This window comes from Lonchura striata, chromosome 1 (assembly GCF_050655825.1).
Source record: "Lonchura striata isolate lonStrDom1 chromosome 1, ASM5065582v1, whole genome shotgun sequence".
Lineage (NCBI taxonomy): Eukaryota > Metazoa > Chordata > Aves > Passeriformes > Estrildidae > Lonchura > Lonchura striata.
This window is the reverse complement of record NC_140703.1, coordinates 106,422,843-106,446,897: the sequence shown is the minus strand read 5'-3', so window position 1 is coordinate 106,446,897 and position 24,055 is coordinate 106,422,843. Positions and strand designations below refer to the sequence as shown.

General features: G+C 34.6%; 1 long non-coding RNA gene across 1 annotated transcript in view; it reads right to left on the bottom strand.

Moving 5' to 3' along the window:
• Window positions 1-12,304: 12,304 nt before the first annotated feature.
• The window catches only part of LOC116184831 (uncharacterized), a 163,685-nt gene continuing 151,934 nt past the window's right edge, over window positions 12,305-24,055 (bottom strand). Inside the window, exons 2-3 of the long non-coding RNA XR_013342090.2 lie at window positions 16,110-16,169; window positions 12,305-13,832 (exon numbers count right to left, since the gene is read on the bottom strand). This is a non-coding gene — a long non-coding RNA (uncharacterized LOC116184831). The remainder of the gene's footprint in view (window positions 13,833-16,109; window positions 16,170-24,055) is intronic.

Sequence of the window (24,055 nt, the reverse complement as noted above, 5' to 3'; positions counted from 1 at the left end):
TACACTGTCATAAGGGAAAGAGCATTATCACTTGTCACACCATAATCAAGAATTTCTGAGCAGCTGGTAGAGGCAATAGCTTTTTTTTTTCTCTAGAAAAAAATCTTGTAAAATATACATACCCTTCTGAAAAAGAAGTTGCAATCTTCAGATTGCCCAGGTGGTGTGCATGGAGCTCTGCCTGAGGATGGGTGAGAAGCTGACCTGGAGTTTATGGGTAAGGACTGAAGGGACAGCAGGGACAGGAGACATTACAGTGGGGATCTGCTGCAGGGTGCCTGGCCAGGAAAACTGAGCAGATGATGCTTCTGTAGACAGATAGGAGCAGCCTCATATTCACAAGCTGTTGTCCTCATGAGGAATTTTAACCACCCTGATACAGGATGGAGGAACAAAACAGCAGGGCACAGGCAATCCCAGAGGTTCCTGGGATGTGCTGATGATTAATTCCTTCTCCAGGTGACACAGGGGACAACAAGGAGAGGCACTATGCAGGACCTTGTTCTCACAACACAGAGGGGCTGCTGAGAAATGTGAAGGTGCATCCTTGGCTGCAGTGACCATGAAGCAGTGGAATTCAATATCCTTAGGGATGTGAGGAGGGTTCATAAACAATCTCACTACCCTGTACATCATGAGAGCAGACCGTGGGATAAAGTCCTGCAAGGAAGAGAGGTACAAGAAAGAGATGATCAGAGCACTGGAGCAGTTTTGTCATGAATATGGGCTAAGAGTTGTTCATCCTGGAGAAGAGAAGGCTCCAGGGATACCTTCTAGCAGCCATCCAGGACCTAAATGATGCTTACAAAAGTTGAAGAGGGACTATGTGCAAGAGCAGGTAGTAATAGAAATAGGGACATTGGCTTTAAACTAAAAGAGAGTAGATTTAGATTAGATGTAAGGAAAAAACATAACTCGGAAGGTGGTGAGACACTGGAGCAGACTGCCCAAAGAAGCTGTGGATGCCTCATTCCTGGTGGTGTTCAAGACAAGGTTGAATGGGGCTCTGAGCAACCTGGTCTAGTGGAGTGTTCTTGCTCATAGGAGAGAGTGTTGGAAGCAGATGATCTTTAAGGACCCTTCCAACCCGAACCATTCTGTGATTCCATGAGAAACCATTGGTTGTTATTTTTATGTAGACTAAACAAAAGTTAACCAGGATGCAAGAAGAATTTTGTAGCAGCTCTTCAGCTTGCACAGGCTCTCTGTTGTATCTGCTGGCGAGTGCAGGTGACTCCCTCCCACAGCTCTAGGGGCCTAGAAGACCTTTAGGCTTAATGAAGCACCACCAGATCATGAATGAATTCCTAAGTGAATTCACTGTTCCTGTTTGTAGTCAAATTTCCTATCTCTTACTTGCTGAGAATTACTGGCAATATTTATCAAGTGTCCAGCTAAGAGCACAGCTGACAGATTGCTGTCAGTGCACTGTATCCATTATGTATTGAATTCAATGTTTTGTGACTACTGCCCTACTTTCTGCTCTTAATTCCTTAGTTTTACACTTTTGTCTCCTCCAAACTCTTCTAGGATGAATACCAAAGCACAATAGCACACACAACAGGAAGAACTCACCAAACTCTTGCTTCAGTGTTGTTATAACATCTATTCATCCCTGGTCTCGGCTTCATAAATAAAGAAGTTTCAAAAAAATATTTTTATGAAAATGAAGTATGAACACTGTGGGGAAAAAAAGTGGCTGATTTCTACCACAAAAAAAAAGCCTAATAAAATAAAACCAAAATCCCCCAGCATTTTCAAGGGGCCTAAGCATCACTGACAATGCTAAAAAGAGGTCAGTTTACATGACTCTCCTATGGTTCATCAAATCTCTGTATATGTTGAATTTTAATCTTAATTTAACACAACAACAAAGCCATCAGGATGTCAGTGGTCAGATGTTAACATGTCAGTGGTATTGCTGATCTCAGTGACAAATTTTCTACTGCTGGGTTACACAGCTAGCAGAGGAGCAGATCTGTGCTGTTCAAATGTCTTCTCACTCAGTGACTCAGGACATGCTGGGGATGCCACAATCAGGTAGTGGTCCATAGTTAAGTCAGGCATTCAGACGAAATTTAACTCCATAATATTCTTTCAGCACACAAGTCTCTCTCTTAAGAGATAACACATTTACCCTTTGCACAAGTACAGCTCTTTGAAATATTACTATATTAATGACTTCATAAGTGAAAGTATTCTATTAAATAAAATATCTTTTAACCAACAGAATATGAGGAGAAGATAACATTTTTCACTAAAGCTTTCTGGAATAAAGAATTGACTGAAGAAGAGACAATGCAAATATGAAACCAAGAAAGGCTTTCCAGTAGGATTCTGATGAAGCTAGAATAACATGTAAAATAGCAAAATACTCATTCTGAATCTACCTGAAAAGGTCTTCTATTTTTCATGTATCTTTAAATAAGTTTTTTAAACTAAAATGTATTCCTTTTATAATAAAGGCAACTGATCACAAAACCCCAAACAAACAAACAAACAAAAGAAAACCCTTTCAGAATTGACAACACAGAAATGTTTCCAACCCAAAGCCTTCAAAAATATTTCTTCAGAACTGAGAGATATAGACATTTGTTTCAATACCTGCTGGTAAAATTTCTCGCAAGTTTATGGATTAAGAGGGAATAATCAGGCACTGAATAAGGATAATGAAAATGTCCATGAGCCATGCATGCTTTGAAGAAAAATAAGTGATTCTTGGTAGTTTTATGATTGTATGACAGATGACTTTTAAAAAGGCATAGAGGATTTAAAGACTGCCAAGAAATGAAGCATCAAATTATATGTTATTAATGCTTCTTCAGTATCATAACTACAATAACATGTAGATAACTTCTCACAGATGCAGAGCATTTGTTCCAGCAGGTGACTGCAGAAAATGTTTAGAATAGATGCTTAGCAGTGTTTGCCATGTTCAACCTACATTGGTGTATTTGCACACAAAGAACTGTGGCTTTGTTTTTCTGTTAAAGCAGTCCCCCCTGAAATATTATATAAGGCTCTGTGGACCCCTGCTGAAATACAAAGGTTATCACAACTCTACAATAATCAACTACAAGAAAAAAAGATATCTTTGCTTAAGGGGATGTGACAAAAATCAGATTTTTTTTGACTGCAAACCTAAGTGCATAGCACATTGGACTCCTTTTACAGCAGTGGCTGCTCACTTTGGTTACCCTTCCTCATAGTGTTCACATTTATAATAGTATCTTTACAGATGAATGAAAAATGAAAAGCAGATGTAAAACTTTTAAGAAACCATGTCATCAGAGTGGCATAGATTGTGATGGCCTCTTTGCTTTATTTTGTTCAGGCTTTATTCAGCATTATAGCTACTGTGTATCAGATCATAAGCAACAACTAGTTTTTATTTTCCTGGTAAATAAATAATTATCTGAAAAAGGTGAAAAAATTCATTAATTCTTCATTAAAAGGTCCACACTAAAGTTACTTGCTGTTTGATCACGTCTACAATCTCTTTGTCTTTTTCTTTCCTGGCACTGTCAACCTTGCAGGCTCCATTGAAGGAGGGGGCATGTTCATGACCAGGTATTGCTGCTGCATCTTGGGAATTAAAGGATTATTAAAGAAGTAAACTGGAATTTTTGATTGAGTCTACAATATTGTGTCATGGTTGTAATTAGTAAATTACAACAGGAGTCCTGAGGGAATCACGTATTAGAGCTGTGTGATTACTCAATTTGTTTGCTCATGATTAATATTATTGCACTAAACATAAAAGGAAATGATGAATGACTTATCTACAAATTACTTCATACTGCTGGTAATGGTTCAGGATAGAAGGTAAATGTGCTTGGAGACTGGTTTAAATAATCAGGGAAACAAAATTTACCAGTGTTGGTAAATTTTCTGGTAAAATGATAAAAAAATAATTGTCCTTCAAGGAGTAATAAATACATATAAATTTTATACCATATAATTTCAAATCTATTTGTCAAAATACTTGCATATAGCAAAAAAAAAAAGAAAATATTAATGTTTCCTGTCAGACTTTGCAGCCTCCTAAGACACTTCACAAACTTAATTTCTGGCTTGCAGCAGAAACCAGCAGCAAAATATAATATGGTTTAGAAATAGGCCTGTTTAAATAATAAATTACATAACCTAGCTTTTTTCCTAGTACAGAATTGACTTTCAAGTGTGGATATATTAGAAAATAAGATGGGTATATTTTGTATAATTTGTTACTATTTAAATTTCTATGATTTTAGGTGCCTTAATACAAATGGTAAGAGTCATTACATCAAGTATGCATTGTTTTTCTCATCAAATAACCAATGTTCTCTCATTTTTCTGCTGAAGGCTCTTTTAAGGATGAATTAGACAACTTAGTGTTCATCCTGATTAACATGTGAAACCTACAGTAGAAGGCAGCCAGACCTGGTAGAGTTTGTGACTCAGGGAATTTTTCCTCCTGGCCATGTAGAGAGGACCTTTGTCCCTCTCAGACCTTGTGGCATCTGCCACCCAGGACTCAGGGCTGCAGGGGCTCCCTGTGGCCATGTCCCACCAGCAGTAAGGTGCAGAACACATTCCTTGCCTTCAATTAGCCTCTCTTGTCCCAGCTGCTCTGCATTTCCCATGCTTGTTTTCCCCATCTATCTGCATCCCTCCCCTTCTCTGCCTGTGTTTCATCCCAAATAAACGCCTTGTTGTTAATGATACTTTCCCTACTGGAATCACTTTTTTTACACCTGTACTCCAGTTTGGTATCTCACAGACTGTAGCTGCTGAGGGTTTGCTGACCTTGCTATATCTCACTTCTGAAAGATCCCCAGCTGACCCTTCAATTATTTATGAGATTTGGCCATGTCTCCCCTCAGTGGTGTGTAGCTATGTGCAAAATCTGGCCATTATTCACAGTGCAGCCCATAACACTTGTCAGCTTCTCCCTCTGTTACCTGTCATACCCAGCAATTTCTCTTGCCATGTCCAGCAGCTTCTCATGGCCAGTTTAGTTAGTTAAACCCCAGGCCATGTCCTAACAGGTGCCCGTGTACATTTATTGTGCTCACTCCTCACAAGAATTTCACTTATGTTTGCCTGCTGGAATGACTTAAGAATAGACCTTTTTGTAGCCAGACAGGATTAATAATTTTTAACACTTCCTGCTCGGCATCAGAGCACACAAGAAATGAATTATTAAACACTACATCTTCTCAAAAGACCTTCATATTCTCATTTTAAAAGGGTATTTTAATTTGGAAATTAGATTTAAAATAGGAAAGTGATGCTTTTTGTAGGCAGAAGGAGAAGCAGATCAAAATTTGTGTATGACTAAGCATCTAAATTTCCAGTATGGATGAATATTCTTTTGAAACATCAGCATATAAATGGAAATCAAACAATTCAAATATATTAGATAATGCATAGGAGAAAATGAAGAAGCAATGTCAATATACTAAAGGTATGCCTTACATTAGAAAATAAGATTTATTTAATGTTTTGCTTATGTTATAGCTGTAGAAACATCACAGCAAGTAACTTTATCAAAGAAAAAATAAAAAAAGTCAAACTAACAAAAAACAAAACAAATCCAGGGCTAGATAATTACAAATTTATACCATCAGTTCAAGTTTTGAGGTTAAGATAAGTTTGGAACATAATTTCTTTTTTTGCTAACAGTGTCATTTAGCAAGGATTTTCACAGAAAAGATATTGATGACTTGCCTAACCTTTCTAATTGCTAAATTAAAATGCCACCTTATGATTTAATTATGTGCATGTACAAATTTAATGATCTTTAAGAAAGACTTCTTGTCTTTAGCCTAAAAAAGCAGGATTTCCATTTCATCTGAATCACAATATTTTGAAGATATTTATACTTTGCTCAGTATTATTGATCTATGTTTCATTAATAATATCATTCACATATGAGATTTTACTAGTGAAACATAAAATAATCAAAGTTGTTATTTTTATATGGTAAAACCCCTGATAATTTGGAGGGTCACAAAGCTCTGATATGACTAGGCAGTAATACCAACATTTTTCATCATATTAGATACATAAATATTATCAACTAGAATATATTTTACACATGAAAATTTCACCAGTGAATGCTAGTTAGACTTAACTGATCCTGAAATCACTTTTTGTATAAAAAAAAGATAAAAAAATATTTTCCTACATACAATCATGATTTCCCCCAATAGCAATATTTTCAGAAGATGTTGGATTAAAATTATATTTGCCTGACATAGATGAAGTGCTTTTCAATGCATAGTCTCCAGTTGTGTACCTCACTGAACCCCTCGCTTGTAAGACAGGTCTGAGAACACAATTTATTTCAACCAAGGTGCACTTGTTACATGTATAATTATTTACACAGAGGATGGTGTTATTTTAATTCTCTTTGCCTAAAATCCCACTGATAGGTCCAAATTAAAGGGAGAAGAATATGCAGAAAGTGGAGGGGCTTGTAGGAAGTACTCAGTCCACTAAAGAAATAGAAAGGTGGAAAAAAGAAAAAAACCTGAAATTTGAGCAGGTTCAACAATGTGTAAAGTTTTGAGAGTTCAGTAGCCTGATCTCCTGTGCTGTCCTTATCTGACACTTGCACCACCTCAGCAGTTCGAGAGCAGCATCATGTTCCCAGGCAATCAATACTGGGGAATAGTCTGTTCACTCCAAGGCACAAGTCTTCAACAAACCATGTGGACTTTTCCTTATGTTTTATGGTTAGCTTTATATATTTCTCATTATTCCTGCACAGTTTAAATTTGCAAGCAAGTCCATGTGTTGTTTCTTCTGAACAATGCCCAGACAAATTAAAAAAAAAAAAATATCAAAAAAAAAAAAAAAAACCCCATGCATATTTTTAGAAATGAAAGCTAGTGGGGGTTTTTAATTATGCTGGAAATTCTTCTTAGTTGCTTAGCAATTTTTTCATCTCTCTCTGAACCTCATGCTTGGATCTGTGATGCTGACCCTGCACCTGCCTGCAGAACTGCAGATGGCTGGTGTAACACCAGCTATTGACTTCAAAACAGGAAGAAGGAGGAGGAGAACCAGATTGCTTGTGAGATGAACACACAATTCCAAAATGCTAATTATAGGTTCCCTAAAATATTATGAAGTCTTGGGCATTTGCAACTGGGATTCATCTTCATGTATCATTAAAGTCCTAATGCATACCTTTGGTGAAGGAAAGAAATCTGGTCAGAAATATTTTAATTGTACACAAAATGACTTGCTGTGTTATTCCATAGTATATTCAGCTTCTTTCAGTGCAAGAGTCAGATGCAGGAGGGAAAACAGCATATACAGTAGCTTAAATAATGATCCAAGTATGTATCTACTTTTTCTAGTAATGAAACAGAACCTCAAAGTAAATATAACTCTAATAAACTCACCATATTCAGCTTTTTAAAAAAACCCAAGGAACTTAGATGAAGATAAAGGCTATGTTACTGTCCTTATGCAGTTAACAAGAGCATATTTAATTAAGAATAATGGACTATTTAAGGCCTAGAGATAGAACAAGATTTGGTATCTTTCCAAAGATATAAAATGGCAGAGCAATAATAGCCCTACCAAGAGAAATAATTACCATGTTTATGATAGAGGTTCACATTCCGAGTGCAAAGACACACACATACATATGCACAATAAAAATTTGAGAAACAGTGTTTTGAACCTTGTTCATACTCTATTTTAATATAGAAAATACTTCTAGTCTCTGTTACCTATATATGAAAAATGCTTAAAAATATGATTGTAGCATCCTGCAGAACTTCATATTTCTGAGTGTAGAATTCAAGGCCAGCTGGCATACTCTTATTAGGAGTTTGAAATCATCCTCGTGAATCTGAAGAAGACATTTAATTTTTATTTTTTTTTTATTAAACTCTACCTTGAAATGTAAGACTCAGTCATGGAAACTATGTGTTCAGTCTCTTTCACTACCTTTACAGTAAAATGGAAATTACAGAGAGGAGAAGAGGTCTAGAGAATTAAATCATCTTGTCTGAAGTAAAAAACGCTGGATTTTAAGTGCATGATCCATTGAGGCATTTCCTATGTCAAAGAAAACATCTAAATTAGAGGAAATAGGTGGCTCATGTACATGCTGTGCCCCACACTAAGATAAGAAACACAGGAATTGCTTCCCATTTGAGGAAAGGAAATCCAGGTGTGTAAACTGTACGTGACCTCTAACTGACCTGTTCAATGCCTAAAACACTTGGAAACCACAACATGTCATGGACTACATGTTGCCCTAATTGGTCAAAAAGCAGTCTGTGAAGTGAACATTGATACAGAAAAATTTAAACCTGCACCTTTTTTTACTGCAGTTATTGTACCTTAGGCCCTAGGACATGGAAGTTCAAAGGCCAGCCCAACAACTGCAGTTCCTTTTACTGCTGGATTTAGGGCACTTGAACCTGACTGAGCTGCCCCCTTTTATCCCAAGGAGTATCCTGGTGGAGGAGACCTCACTGCAATTTGATGTCTGCCCATATTACAGAGATATTGTGCAACCCCAATCCCCCATTTTTAACACTTTTTTTTTTTGGTAATTTTTTGTTCAGGCCTTTAATTACTTATAAATGAAAATACATCATATTATCATTTGATATAATAAGATATTTAGACCACATAAGCCACTTTAGCTCCATCTTTCAGTAGCAATAGAAGGAAGAAATATTTAATTTAAAACATCTCAAATTTAACAGGAAATAATAAATTCAAAAATGCAGGACTGAAATTATTTGTGTTAATGTTATGTATTTGTTGATCATACTTAAATTTATTTTGACAGACTTTCTAGTTCTTCTGCTTTAAAATTATCTTGAATATTATTAAAATAATTAGAGTAAACATAAATTTAACAACAAACTTTGACAATCCTTAATTCCAGTCTAATTATGTCTTTTGCTCTAAATTGTACCAAAGAACAAATGCAAGATTTGCATCTTAAAATATTTTTTTAAATCTACTTCTACTTATATTCATATTTTCTCATACATACAGAGCCATAGTTCAGGGAATATGATAAATACACAGAATCCTACAGGCCCTGAGAAAAGGTATTTACTGGTGTTGCTTATAAGCCCCTTAAAGTACTGAAGGGCCACAATAAGATCCTTCTGGAGTTTTCCCTTTTTCAGACTAAATATCAACTCCCTCATACTTTCTTAGCAGGAGAAATATTTCAGACCTGTGGGGATCTCCACGACACTCATTTGGACCTGATGTAACATGCATTACTGGTTTCTATTTGGACACTGAGAATATTTAAATGCCTATATATTATTTTATGTGCTCATATATGAACAATAATAAACTTCTGGAGCTTTTCAGCTTGCACACACATATATATGTATTTAAAAAGTACATACTTTGCTTCAATAGATATTTTTCTAGAGTTTTTTTGTAAACTTCTGCTAGATATATTCTCCCATTATTTTGGGGAAGGATCTTCAAACCACAACTTAGACAGCTACTCCAGCAACTATCACTCTGATGTTTACAGCACAGTATAATCTTAACTTTTCTTGTGGGTATCAAAGAGAATGCAGGCTAATAAAAGACACAGAAATAAGCAGAGTTCTGACATCCTGTGAGTAAGATACCAAAGTCAGCATCAGCGGATGTAGCAGCTAAACAAAAACCTCTTAGTGAAACCAGGAACATCCAGTTTTTTATACAGGCAAACTCAGCTCTGCTCCTTTGTTTTCACTGCCTATCTCTTCAGGATGCTTACAGCTCTCAGTAATGTCTACTGACATAAAGTCCTAGGGTCAGCATCAAATCCCATTAAAATGATCTGAAAGCCTCATTTGAGTTGAATGGGTTTTAAATCAGACTTTTGTTAGACTCACCTAGTAGAATAATAAATATTCACAGGTGGATGAAAGAAGAGAAAATCTCTCTAGTTTTGAGTCCAGAAGGAAGATTATTTGATTGTTGCAGGATAATCTACTTGTTGATCGAGAAAGACTCATGGAATTTTACTTTTAGGGCATATGCAGGACATGGGCAGGTAAATATGGTACTTGAAAAGCAAAATGATAGTAGCATATGCCACAGCATCCAAAGCAATCCCTGAAAGATGCTTAGATTTCTTATGCTTTCTTTAAACTAAGTATAATTGGAATTCTTGTGAATATTAATTGATTTTTTTTAACAAGCTATCTGACTACTAAATATCATAAACTGACACAGTTTAGGTAACCAAAAGTAAAGACATTTACAATTCTTCTTCTAGTTTTTCTCACTATTCACAGCAATTCCATTTATAATATGCAGCTGTCAATGTTACGATCTGTTTCATCCCCATGTCACATAATAAAGTCTTACTGACAGTGGGGAAATCAATATTCTCTTTTGTACATACTAGAATTGAAAGACTGGTTAATTTGAGTGGAGACTTGGCTAGAAAGCCTCAGCATGCCTTTTTAATACATGGACTTTTCACTATGCAGAGTGATTAAGATAGGGAAAGGAAGAAAAATTGAGAGAAGTGGAGGTTAAAACATTATATGCTATTAAGAAAACAGGAAATTGGTGGGGGAGACTCTATTTCTGCCCCAACACAGGCAAAAGGTGTGTTAGAGTGCAGAAGTTGCACAGTTTTGACAATATTAGTCAATATTTGTTGCATATTAGCAGCATTCAAACCACTTTTAAAAATGTGGTGCTGTGTTTCTGGAGTGCTAACTCGGACAGCATGCTCAGGACAGCACACAATAATGATATCCTTTGTATAAACAGAGGCTTCTTTCTTCCATCACTGATCACAGAGTCATCTACAGGTATGGAAAGGCTCAATACAGACTGAGCACCCACCTTTAAGGATTAGCAGAGTGAAAAACCCCACGTGTTAGCTCCTGTTGTGGTTTAACCCCAATATGTATCTCTGCCCCACAGCCCTTATCACTGCAGGATGTGCTGCTCCAGGGGAAGAGAGCACAGAGGGTAAAGCAAGACAACTCATGGGATGAGATAAAGGCAATTTAGTAGGTAAAGCCAATGCTACACATGCAAGCAAAGCAAAAGAAGGAAATTCACTGCCTCCCATGGCTATGCAGCCCAGAAAAGCCGGGCCCCATCATGCATAATGGTGACTGACTTTGAAATAGAAATTCCATAACTCCAGACATCCTCCTTTTTCTTTATGATGTGAAATATCTCTTTGCTTAGTTCTGGTCATCTGCCTGGTCATGTCCCCTCCTAACCTATGGCACATCCCTCAACATCCTCTCTGGCTGTACAGCATGAGGAAAAGACCTTAATTGACGCTGATTAGGCACTGCTCAGCTGTGGCTAAAAGAGCCCTGTCTTATCAACACTGCTTGGGTGACACAATCTAAACATAGCATCATACCAGACAAAAACCAGGAAAATTAGCTCAATCCCAGCCCAAACCATCAAGATTCTCAGAGGACAAGATTATGTTGTGCTGACGATTTTTGACACAACCTTGTAACAGCAAAGTACTCACAGCACAGCAGTGCATTTTGCATCATAGGCATTGTGTGTTATTGCTTTTGTCACTTAATTCTCTTCCCTCAATTGAAATGCTACGTGTTTATATAATACCTTCTAAATGTATTCAAAAAATAGGTGAAAATTTATGCTATGACATGTCTAAGGAGCTACAAATTGTAATGCACAAAAATAACTGTGGGTCTGTCTAGGTAGAGAAGTAAATACACATTTTATATTCTTCTTGTCATCACTATTCACCCTTCAGTGGATTCACCTGGGCTAATATAAGTATACAGTTGCAAATGCAGTTTCAAATAGGGTGTAAGTGACTATTTAAATACAGTCATAAACATCTGTACCAACAGAAAGAGAAACTTAAATGACACTAATTGTCAGCTTATCTGCTAATTTTAGCAGAAAGAGAAAGCAACAAATTACTCTGTCTCAGATACTCTATCAGCTGTAAGCATCCTCCCCTATTAACAGACAGTAATTTTATTGGTAGAATGAAAATATTACACTAACTCTATAGCTGCATGTGCCATGGACAAGAAAACAATTTTTCTCTTTTCATATGTGTCAGTTCAGTGTCTGTCTAAGGAGATTATTCATTGAAAAATTGTAAATTTTAATTTGAAAACTGTATCACAAGGAAAAGCCCAAATTTCATAAGTGTTTTTAACAGTAGCCAGTGATCTGCTTCACCACTGTTATTAGATTTAACATTCAAATTTGCTTTGATTGAAAACCAAATATTCTTTTTCATTGAAAATCTAGATTACATGCTCACAAAGCATTAATAAACATCCACCCCAGTTTTCAGATAGATTTAATTAGTATTCTCTTTACTTAATTTTAAAAAAGCAACAACAATATTCTCTTTTAGATAAAGATCTTGAATATACACAGACTTGGAAACAAACATGTGATAAAGACAATAAATTGAGAGCTTAATTAATTAAACTTGGGCTGACTTCTCATTTAGAATGTTCAGTATTTTAGACTGATATGTCCAACACTTTGCTGTCAGACATTTCTCTTTTAAGTATTTGTCAGTGCTGAAGATTAAATATAGCTGCCATGTTGCCCTTCTGTTGATGAGTAAGAATTAAACTAATTTTTGCAATAAAATAAAGTCACAAGTAGGCCTTTTAAGAAAAGGACATCATGAACAGAAGTAAATTTTTATTGGTCCTGCCAGCAGATCAGCTCCTATACCTGTGATTTTGATGTGCTCTACCGACTACTTGGGATATATAGCACAATAAGGATATTAGATAAGGATATTGGCAGTATTAACACTACTAGAATAAATGGAAGCATAAAGACATGAAGAACAAATACAGCATGTGCTAAAATTCTATACTGAGGTAAGAAATTTTCCTGAAATCCAAGTGATGTTAGGGATAAATGCAGCGATCAAGTTTGAAAATGTATATTGATAAAAATTTTCACCATGGGCATTTCATGAAGGAGTTAATCCTAACAGACAGCTTCTATTTTCTTATCCAGGATAATTTTATATGATTCATTTTGTCCTTGCCCATACACTTAAAGTAATAAGAAAATACAACTGAAATGAAAATCCTCATAAGAAAAAAAATTTGATTTATTAAAAAAAAAAATCTCAAATAATTCTGGAAAGTCCACTTTTCAGCTGCCCTAAAAAAAAAAAAAAAAAAAAAGTTTTTGATGTTCCAGGGGAAAACTTTAAAGAAGTTGAATATACAAAATAATCTATAATTTATTTAAATTTCCTGTGGAATTCCTTAACTAAGTTGTGGCTATTTTAAAACCAAATAGTAAATATATTCTGCCAAGTGAATGTGTGTGTATCAAACCTAAACATAACATAAACCTCTGACAACTATTTTTTTCAGAAAATAATCTATAATTCCCAGTGTATAAGTCTCATGGAAAAAGTACTGAGAAAGCACTTTTTCTAACTTGGCCTGAGTCCCTAACCATGACTTTCAATGAGTTTCAAGGTCATCTTTTATTTTCCTTTGGCATTTGCACAAAAGCTGAAACAGAAATTCGTTTAAAATTATCTCTCATACTATGAATTAATAGAATGATAAGGTGACACTGGTAAAGAATTATGCAGTATGATTTGGTGCTTAATCTTCTGTGGCCACATTGCTGAGATGTAAAGAGATGCTGGAACCAGCTCAGTGACCTCATTTCTGTATCTGACTTTTTTTCTTCTTGTTCTAGAATTGGTTTTGTGTTGCTTCTGCACCTGAAGATGAGAAATTTGCTGCTTCCTTTGAAGAGGTCTCTTCAACAAGAGCCACAGCTTGTCAAATCACAGACAGTGGGAATCCACAGGATACAACCTGCCTGAACCATGCCTGTTAGAAAATGAGAGAGTTTCATTCAAATTTCTTTTCTTTTCCCTTGTTAGTCTAATTACAGAAGCTTTATTCCTGTCAGGTTAAAGGCTGTTCCTCATGTATTCACAGGTCACTCATTTCAAAACATTAATTCATAGAAGAGGCAGAATCTTTGCAGATTTAAAGAGCTAAAAGAAATTAAATCAAGCAAATATACTAATCTCTATATGGAAATAGTGTTTATAATTTCATGTTTCTCTTTATTTTTAGATTTTCTATGAGCTCAGCACATTATAAAGAAGGTAGACACCATCAGTAATTACAAATTCTATCAACCTTGTTAAAGAAAAGAGAAGGATGAAGCTACATCCCTCCAAAATTCTAAATAAATGAGCACACAGAATTGAGTTCTCACAGATGATAATTGTAAATCTACCCAAGCCTGAAGCAGATGGAACTACCTCATTCTTGAATGCAGATTACCAGTTAATAAATATAGCTCGCTTTTATTCACCTTTTAGAGGAAATACATATTATTCTAAATAACAAATAATTTTCATAATGACTAATAAGGATGACAAATATTGTCACTGTAATCCAATATATAACCTGCAATTAAAATGAAAGGGATACTCCAAAAATGAAAAGCAATTTTAAAAAGATGCTGATAATGTGACAAAAATGTATTTCAGTCAGAAAACAATTGGTTGTTAAAGGTGTGAAGGTAATCATCTTCTCATGAATTTGCTTTTGGAGATGTGGCTATTTGTATTATTCTAATTTAAGATGTGTCAGCTTTACTTTAGTATCACTCAGTGTGCAAATGGAAACTTTTCTTTGCTTACAAAGGATCCATAAGCTGTGGTTCCAAAATACAAGGACTGTGGCCAAGGGCATCTTCACAGTCTGGAAACTCCCAGTTCCCACAGAGTTCCCATGCAATAGGAGTTTTTAACTCCTCACATGGCAAAATTCTGTAAGAGGGTTCTTCTGTATTATGAATTTAATGGGAGCTGGGAGCCAGGAGCAGTCTCTTTTGGGAAGGACAGAGCAGGATCACAACTAGCCAATCTAGACCACTCTATGCAAGTAAAAGTAAAAAATTCAAGTAAATCATTGACAAGTCGCCTTACTCATCAGAATGCCTCTGAAAGTGACCCAGTGTAATTCTTTCCAATCTCACAAGAGAACTCTTATTTTTATTGGTCTTATATTAGAAAGTCTATATATATAGACTTATATATATTATATGTATTATATATATAGACTTATATATAAGTATAATCTTATATTATTATTTATTAGTTTTATATCAGTCTTATATCAGATATTTGGGCTGACTTACCTTTTCTGCTCTCTGAGGACTGTCTCCAGCTCAGCATGTTTTCATTAAGTAGATTTATTCTGTGGTATTACACACCAGGTTCTGAGATTAGGATATAGATTTTAAGGACCATAAATGGTAAAAGCTTAATGATATCACATCTATTTGTATTTAGAGCTTGGCATCACATGATAATTCTGATGGAAGAATTAATTTTAGTGGCTTACATTTTCCTTTTGATATAGAAAACTAAGCATCATAACTGGACTACTTCACATTTTTAGTATTTTTCTCAAGTGATACATGCACATCCTACTAGAATAAAAAGATTTGGGCAGTACTCAATGATTTGGGGGCATGTATTTAAACTTTAGCTTTTACACCAACTAATTATAACAAATTATATGAAATGAATACTTTTTAATGTGTTGTAGAAATGAAGGATTAATGCAATGATGGAACTTAAAGCTTGAGTACTCTTAAGGATAAAATACATCCATTGTGAGAAGAACTGCAAGTTTCAGGTGTTCTTTTTCTCTTGGTGTTAGCAATGAAATGACTAAATGGATAAGTACTATGAATTTGTGCTCTGATGGGTACAAATACTAAGCAGAAAATACAATAGTAGCCTTACTGATTTGAAAATCTAAACCACCACACTATTGTGACAACTCTGTAAAAATGTAATTAGAAGAATGCTGATGTATCTGTTTCTAGTGAATCTTCAAACAACCAGTTTTCTGCTATTAATTTCATGTCCAAATTTCATTTGTTTGTTTGTTTCTATTAATTTAAAAAACAAAATTCTGGATTTTTTTATTTCTTGATAAATTCAAATGGTTTAGGTAGTTCAACACTATCACTATGCAATCAAAACTTGTGATCATTCATTGCCCCTGTTTTAGGGGCAATGCTCACTGCATAGAAACTGTAAGTTGTTTTACTAGTCACTTTAAATACTTTTTTCTCACCTGGTTGAGAGGTGGTCTGCTAAAAATTTCTTCAGATGGAGAAGTGATATGTTATCATTCCTGCGGTAGAAATGACAAACAGAAAAACAAGTGATTAATAGATGCATTTCTAATGGATTTATATAGTTGCAACCATAGGTGCATATGGTTCATACATAAACACCTATTTTTTAAAGTGTCAGGTAAGGTACATCTAGATAGCTGTGTCTCTCCTGTTAATATCTGAGCCTTTGTCCCTCAGATACACTGAGCTTCCTTCAGAACACAAAATTTGTTCTATTACCAGTAAAGATTTTTATTGTGGAGGTGGTTGTAGTGATAGACTGCATTAATTAGGAACACTGAGTGCACTGGTAGGTAGGATCAAAGAGAGGCAGTCTGTAAAGAAGCAAGAAACTCTTTCAGGCTGAACCCACTACACCCACCCAGCTCTGTCCCCATTCCCCTTTGTGTCTGGCTCTGTGTCAGTGATGACAGACCAGGGGCAGCTGGGAAGATGTGTAACCTTTCATACCAGCCTGAAGGAGGAAGTTTTGCTGCGTTGTGGAGGCTGTTGGCAGAGCATTGGAAGCCCAATTCAAAGCCCTGGTTACAGGACAATCTGAGCAAGATCAAGAGAAAATAATTAATGTTGCCAATAAGAGAGTTCAGAACACTCTATGGAGTTCAAGTGCATTTCTATGCAACAGAAATAGAAAATGCTTATTGTAGAGAAGCATTTCCTGTGTCTCACAGGAAAGTAGGAGGGAGATCTGAGACCAGCTGGAAAAACATGCCAACAATCTCTAAATAATTGTTGTATATCTGCTGTGATCAAGGTAACAAAGATCTTGTGATCACATTTTGTTCATAAATCAGATGTTTTCTTTGGGACAGAGGATCCTGACGAAAGTCCCAAAGATGATGTTTAAGCAAATAAAAACCAATCGTATGAATGTCACTCTTCACATTTGTTTCTTTTCTTTATTAAGACTTCTTAAATTAGCAGGTCTAAATAACATAAATGAACACAAGGCTCAGAAACATTCAGCAGGGGCTCTGTCCAGCTTCCTTCTATTTATTATTTATGAATAGTGATTAATAGAAAACTACATCAATAGCAGAACAGAAGTGAAAGTTCTCAAGATAAGAGGTTAATAATGTCCCAGTGGAGACAGTAGATTGAACCCAGATTAAATGCATATATATATATGATTACCATGTTATCATCCTTGAGCAGAAGAATGGAAAACCAATGTGACTCAATCAATACATAATTAAATTAAGAGGAATATAAATGCAATCAATAACACATGATGGAGGACAGGTCTTATAAAATAAAAATGATTTAATTTTTTTAATGAGATTACAAGTTGGACTGACAGAGGCAACTACAGATTTAATATACCGACATGTTGCCAAAGCATGATTTGCAGTTGTACAGACTTAAATAATTAGCACATAGTATTCAAAATTACCTTGAAAAAGGGGGACCAACTGGAGTTTTATGTAAGAAGCAATACACTGGATCTATCTAAGCAGCTTCTTTAAGTGTTAACATTAATTTTGACATGATTTTAAATTCTGAACTACCAATGAAAAAATAAATTTTAAAAATTCCCTCAGATCTAACTCATAAAGGAAGACATAATAGTGATCTGCAAAATGGACATTGCACAGCAAGAACACAGACCTGTCAAGGATATATGGTATTCTGAAGTATAAACAGAACTATAATAAAGAAGAGAAATATGTCTTTAATTTAAAACCAAACACACACACAAAAAAAAGATGGTACATAAATGAAGAATGAAATTCAGTTATGAGAATCATATTTAAAAAGTGATGGACAATAATAAGAAGAGAACCACAAATTGAAGGGCTAGGAAAAAAGTCTTATTTTAAGACAGATTTTACTGACTCTATTAATTTAGCTGGAAGGTCTTGCACATAATGGATCAAATCTTCTTCAACATATGAATTTCTTTTTTTTCAAAGAATTTGTTGATCTAGCAGAGAAAACTATGTAAAAATTACTGGCTGAAAGGCACATTCAAATTAGGGAAGTCTTATTTTAATTGACACTGTTATTAACCATCAGAACTAACTAGAATTAAGAGAAAAATTCTCTGACTTGCAAGTCAAGACTATTTGTCTTGATGGAAGATGACATTGTAGATGCCCATTAGAGTAAAGATACAGATTATAACTATGTAGACCTCATGAAAAGAACTTTACAAATCAGTCTTATGCAGAATGTTGCCAGCAGAACTCACAGAAATTCATATTTTATATGAAATTTGAACATGTAGAGTTACAGGCTTTGCACTTAGGGAATGCTGGATTTCATATAGGAATAATAAAATCATTCTATAGTCTGAATTATATATGATATCAGATTAGAATAATTTGAAATTCATTTCTGGTAGATAAGATAAGCAAACACTTTAAAATTTAGGTAGGAATATAAGATATTTCACTACTTTTCATTTGTGGAAATTTTCCACACTGGTCTTTTTCTGAGAAAAACTTGCTTATCTAATCAGATATCTAAATAAAAATTGATTTATTTTACTGGCATTTTGAGAAATTCAGTGAGTTTCAATTCTGATACTACGATCTCACAGAGATTTTACACTTGTCAGGATAGTTCAAAGAAAGGGCCAAAACTGCTGCTACCATGCAAATTAAATTGTTCCCATTTCTGGAGTGTGAAAAATACACTGGCAAGGCACTGTGCAAAACATTTACTCAGCTTTTGCAGAGGAGTCAAAAAAATAGGTCCACTCACCACAGCAAGAAATTGACAGTCTTCATGAGTAATATGTTGTTTAGAGATTAAATCTTATGATAATTATAGTACTCTCCTGCAATAGATGGGTTAAATTGTAAAAACTAAATTCTTGTACTCACATAACTACCCTTTTTGCGTAGTATTGCTGTTGCATTTCTTGTAGAGTTTGTCCATGTGAGTATGACACAGTAGCTTAAATCTTCTAATTAATAACTTTGAGAAGGCAAAAATTAATCTCTTTAAAATATTACAAAACCTATGAAACTTTCATTGGACTACTTTTTCAAGTCTGCAGTGCAATGTTTATCTTTAAAAAAATAATCTCACAGCTGTTTCAAGAACTTTACTTAACTATACCTAAAGGAAAAAATAGTCTTGTACAAAGAAAATTATAGAATTCTGCAAAACTGACAATTTTATATATTGACATCGTAACCTATGACCTTTTTTATAGCTTGGTTATTTCTTGTCTCAGTGTAAGATGAGAAGCACAAATAATTATTAACCAAAGAACTAAAATGCAAATAAACATAATAGTACTAAATTGCATATTTGCCTTGTATCCTCTAATGCTAGAGATTATTTGGAGTGGATAGTCTTTCTGAATACTTCATTACATATATTTGATTTGGCTTTTGCATGCATTTATAGTACCTGAATGTCATATCCAGCTAAACTGGCAAGCAAACAGATGCCTGTAAGTGTAATTTAAACTGGACTCTGTTTTTTCAAGTGGCAAAACATTTATTCATTGTACCAATTCAAATTAATTTTTTTTATTTCCTATTAGTGGTCACATAACTGAATATCTCCTTGCCCACATTCTCAGTCACAAAACAAAATGGAAGTTTAGCCAGGTGATAACAGGTGGAGAAACTTCAATAAGATCAGGTAAATGAGGTAGCTGATGAGGTTTTATGCAAGGGATGCTTCACTGAAACTGATTAACAAATGATTAGCAAGCTTAAATTAAGAGGCAAAGAGAACAAACAGTATGAAACCAAGCAGGTGGTAAGGACAAGTACTGGGGAAGGAGCTAGAAATGTAATAAAGTTAATGCTGAAACATTTCCTCTCTACTTAGAGATGGATGATACAAATCCATTCTTAAGTACTTCAGGGGAAGTAAACATGAAAACCAATTAGTAGTAGAAACATCAACACTTCAGGCTACAAAAGCAGTCCACCTACACCACTAAAGACCTTTGGCCACAGAAATCCCATATAGAGAGTAAAATGAAAACTAAAATTACATCAGTATGTGCTAATATGAATAACACAGTCAAACCATTTTGCCTTTACATGGAGAAGAAAAGGAAGGCCAAGCAAAAAGACTAAAAACATCAAGTCATATAGCACACATTTTCTTTAAAATCTTTTATTTTATTGTTTTCTATGGTTATCTCTAAAATAATTTTTTACAACATCTTGGAAAGAAGAATATCATCATCAAAATACAAAAATTGCATGCTTTGCATGACTGTTTGCATACTGGTTTGTTAAATTTATCTAATTAGGTCATCAGAGTAGAGCATGGCTACAGAAATAAAATATGCCAGATATAAGGCTTTGAATTATGACTTCTCAGAAATTGCAACTTCTTGGAGAAAACTACCAGAAATGCCAAAAGGAACCACAGGCTTAAAAATGTGTTTGCGTAAGTGATTGTTCATGATTATGAGAAATTAAAATCACTACAAAAGTCTACATATCAGGAGTACAATACTGGAACCAAAATTCGACATCAGTTTTCCTAAGTGACAATAAAGTTGAATATAGTAAGTTACTTTGAAAATCATGTAGATTCCCATTTTGGGGACTTTATTTCTCTATTGCTTTATTTCTACTATTATATTAGAAATAAAACAAATAATAATTATTATTTTATATTATTAATTTTATCATTTTCTGCTTTGTCATTTTCCAGAATTAAAAACATACAGCGAAAGTGAGTCATAAGTATTTTTATGATTTAACAGTCCAGTTGTCCTTGTTCATTGTCTGACGTATTTTGCAACTTTGCTTGTTGTCAGTGATCAGGATCTTAATCTGCTGATGTGACTTTCTGGCTTGTTCTCAGTATGGACTTGCTTGTCAATCACTGAACCCTTGATGGCATTGGTTGCCATCCCTGGACTTTATCTTGCTCAGGTCCTGGAAGATGCAAGTCCTTGCTGCTGAGCCTGTGCTGTTGTCACTCTCTGCTCCTGGGGCTCCTTCCTGTGCATGGCTGCCCAGGCCAGCAAGGCTTTTACTGACCTTGTCAATGCCCAGCTGCATTTAGGATCAAACTTGTGTGAAGAGTCTAAGAGACTTCAAATGCTAAATTTTAGGAAATTCTACGGAATGGAAGAAACAGTAAACATAAGATTTAATATGCAATATATTTTAATATTAGCAAATCAAATAGCAAAGCACAGACAAGTCAGATATTCTTTATTTTGCAGGGTTTTTACATACCCAGGACCAAGAAAAATTTTGCTGTATATAGATTTTGATATTGATTAGTAAATAGAACAGGGCTGTAAACAGAACATTCTCTTTAATATAAATTTTTTAAGTATTGCTACTTCATTATTTGAAGTATTTCAAAATATTTATTTTGAAGGTGTGAATTTCAGACATTTCTGAGAAGTCATTCTGGTGCAATCTCCTTCAGCTGCTCTCTCAGAACAGCTCACTGAACCCTTCTTTTGTTTCTGCAGTGTATAACCAAATTTTTTTAAGCAAAAATGCAAAGGACACCTTTACCTGTATAGGAAAGCTCGATATTGGAGATTGAGTGAGGACTGATGTTGCTCCAGTCATGACCTTTGCAGTCCTTGATGGTGAATTCTAATTAGTGCATGGCTGCTGACTCACCCAAATCTTCAACAGTACAGCAAGAAAAATATTTGTTTTGATTACTGAAACCACTGCCTAGGACAAAGCTATTTGAGTTGTTTTAATGCATAAAGGTCTTCCTCCACTCTCTAGCACTCTGAGCTAAAGAGTCTGGTTCAGATCATTTGGACACATGTTCTGTGCAGATTCTGAGACCTGGTTTGATTCTGTTCAAATAAATGGATATGACAATAATTCAGATAGCCAGTGATAGAGCAATTTTGTTTTTCAAGTAATATTTTACTGGCTCAATAACCCAAACATACAAATATGTAAGTATAGAAGTTCACTTATACATGAAATTTAATTAAATGTATTGATGCTTATAAACTCCTCTCCAGTCAGCTTCAATCTGCAATAGCCTTACTTCAGCAAATTAACCTGCATTGCTATTTCTTCATTAAAACAATAATGAAAGAATTAACAGTGTATGTCTTCAATTAAACTTAAATACAGTCCTATATCTAATTTCCAGAACAAATATGCTGCACCAGTATTCCAAACCACTGTAAATAATACAAGAATACACTACCTGTATCTGCTGTCAAGACTGTTACCATCTTTTTATTTTTTAATGACTTTTAATAATAATATCAAATTTCTGACACTTGAAACCAAAATCCCCAAATTAGACAAAGCAGGGAATTATTAGGTGGCAGCACCTGGGCACTTCTTTTTAAAGTGATAGGAAGGCTTGCATTTCACCAAGAAGTAACTTTGCATCCTCTAGTAAATTTAACAATGTGCAAGGTTTTTTCACATGGTGTTCTTATATGTCTTTGATGAGATCCTACTCCATGTGTATGGATGCAAAAGAGGAAAAAGAATAGAGAGAGCTGAGCATGCTCAAAACATTTTATTCAGGAAACTGAATGCTGAAGTTTCAGCTTGATGATGCATTTACAAAGAGAAATGATAAAGAAACTGCATTATGAGTTCAAATGTAAAGAGGTTGCCATACATTATTTGGGATTTTAAATTACTGTTGGTGATTATCATTATTAATTACGGAAGTATTGAAGTAATGACTATATGTAATATATTCATGCTCAATTTGACAATAATTTGTTTGCCTGTAGCCAGCTGCCACAATAAAATAGAAGGGATAACATTATTAGTGGTTAGGAGAAAGCAGAAGGTTGCTAGGTAATACAAATAAAAGATCAGTTAAAATTATTCCCTGCTCAAATCAAAACTAGAGACACAACTCGAAAAAGTTTGAACTGTGACCTGTTGAATGACAGTCACTATCTCCTGCAAATGGAGAGATAATTTTAAGGGGTAAATAGTCCCACAGTCCCTATTTCATCTCCAGCTACAAATGCTTCCACCTGGAAGATATTTCAAAATACACAATCTTGCCCTCTGTCCTTATAATGAGTAGGAAAAGAGAATTTCTTAGATTACCAAAAGGCCATCACCACATTGAATTTTTTTTTTAAGCTGAGAGAAAACACAAAACTGGTCTACTACACTGTAATATAATAACTATAATAACAGAGTCATTAAAAAACAAAATACAGAAAAATCCATATTAGTCGTAATACTCTAGTATTAGATACAACTAATACATCTGCCTTAAAAAATGTTACAAGTCAGAGATTCTCACAAATTTTATTTCCAAACTACATAGCAGAAAGCAAGCTAAATAAAAAGATATATATCTAGAATCCTAAAGAAGAGAGAAAGAGTAAGAATGATTAATAAAAATTAATTTATATATGATTATTTTTTGATATTCTTATATGTACATATATGAATATGTATAGCTATACTTGTGTATATCTATATCAATATTTATATATATGTATATCTATACTTGTAACTATAAACATATATTTGCTATACTCATGCACAATATCCATAAATATTCATACTACTATCATAGTTTAATTTTTCCAGTGAATGCCAGCCTTTTCAGAGAATTATAATAATATATTCTTTAGTGAGTTTTTCCCCTTTGCTCTCCAATTTGAAAGAAAATTGACAAAAGGGGTGGAGTCAAACACCTGTATTGATGGAAAAGCTGCAGCCTATGCTTAAAATTTACTGTAAAACAGGAATTCCACATATAATTCATTGCAGCCATGCCTATTTCATTGTTAATAAAATATTCAATTTCCACTAGTAAAGTCACGTACATACCTAATGTACAGAGCAGGATTTTCCAAAACTCCTGCTAGGGGTCAGATTTCTGTACAGAGCAGAATTGCTGGTACATGGTGTGAACCAAATATCAGCATGTAATGAAGACAGCCAAAACTCACAGCTGAAGTGTAAAAGTAAATTTA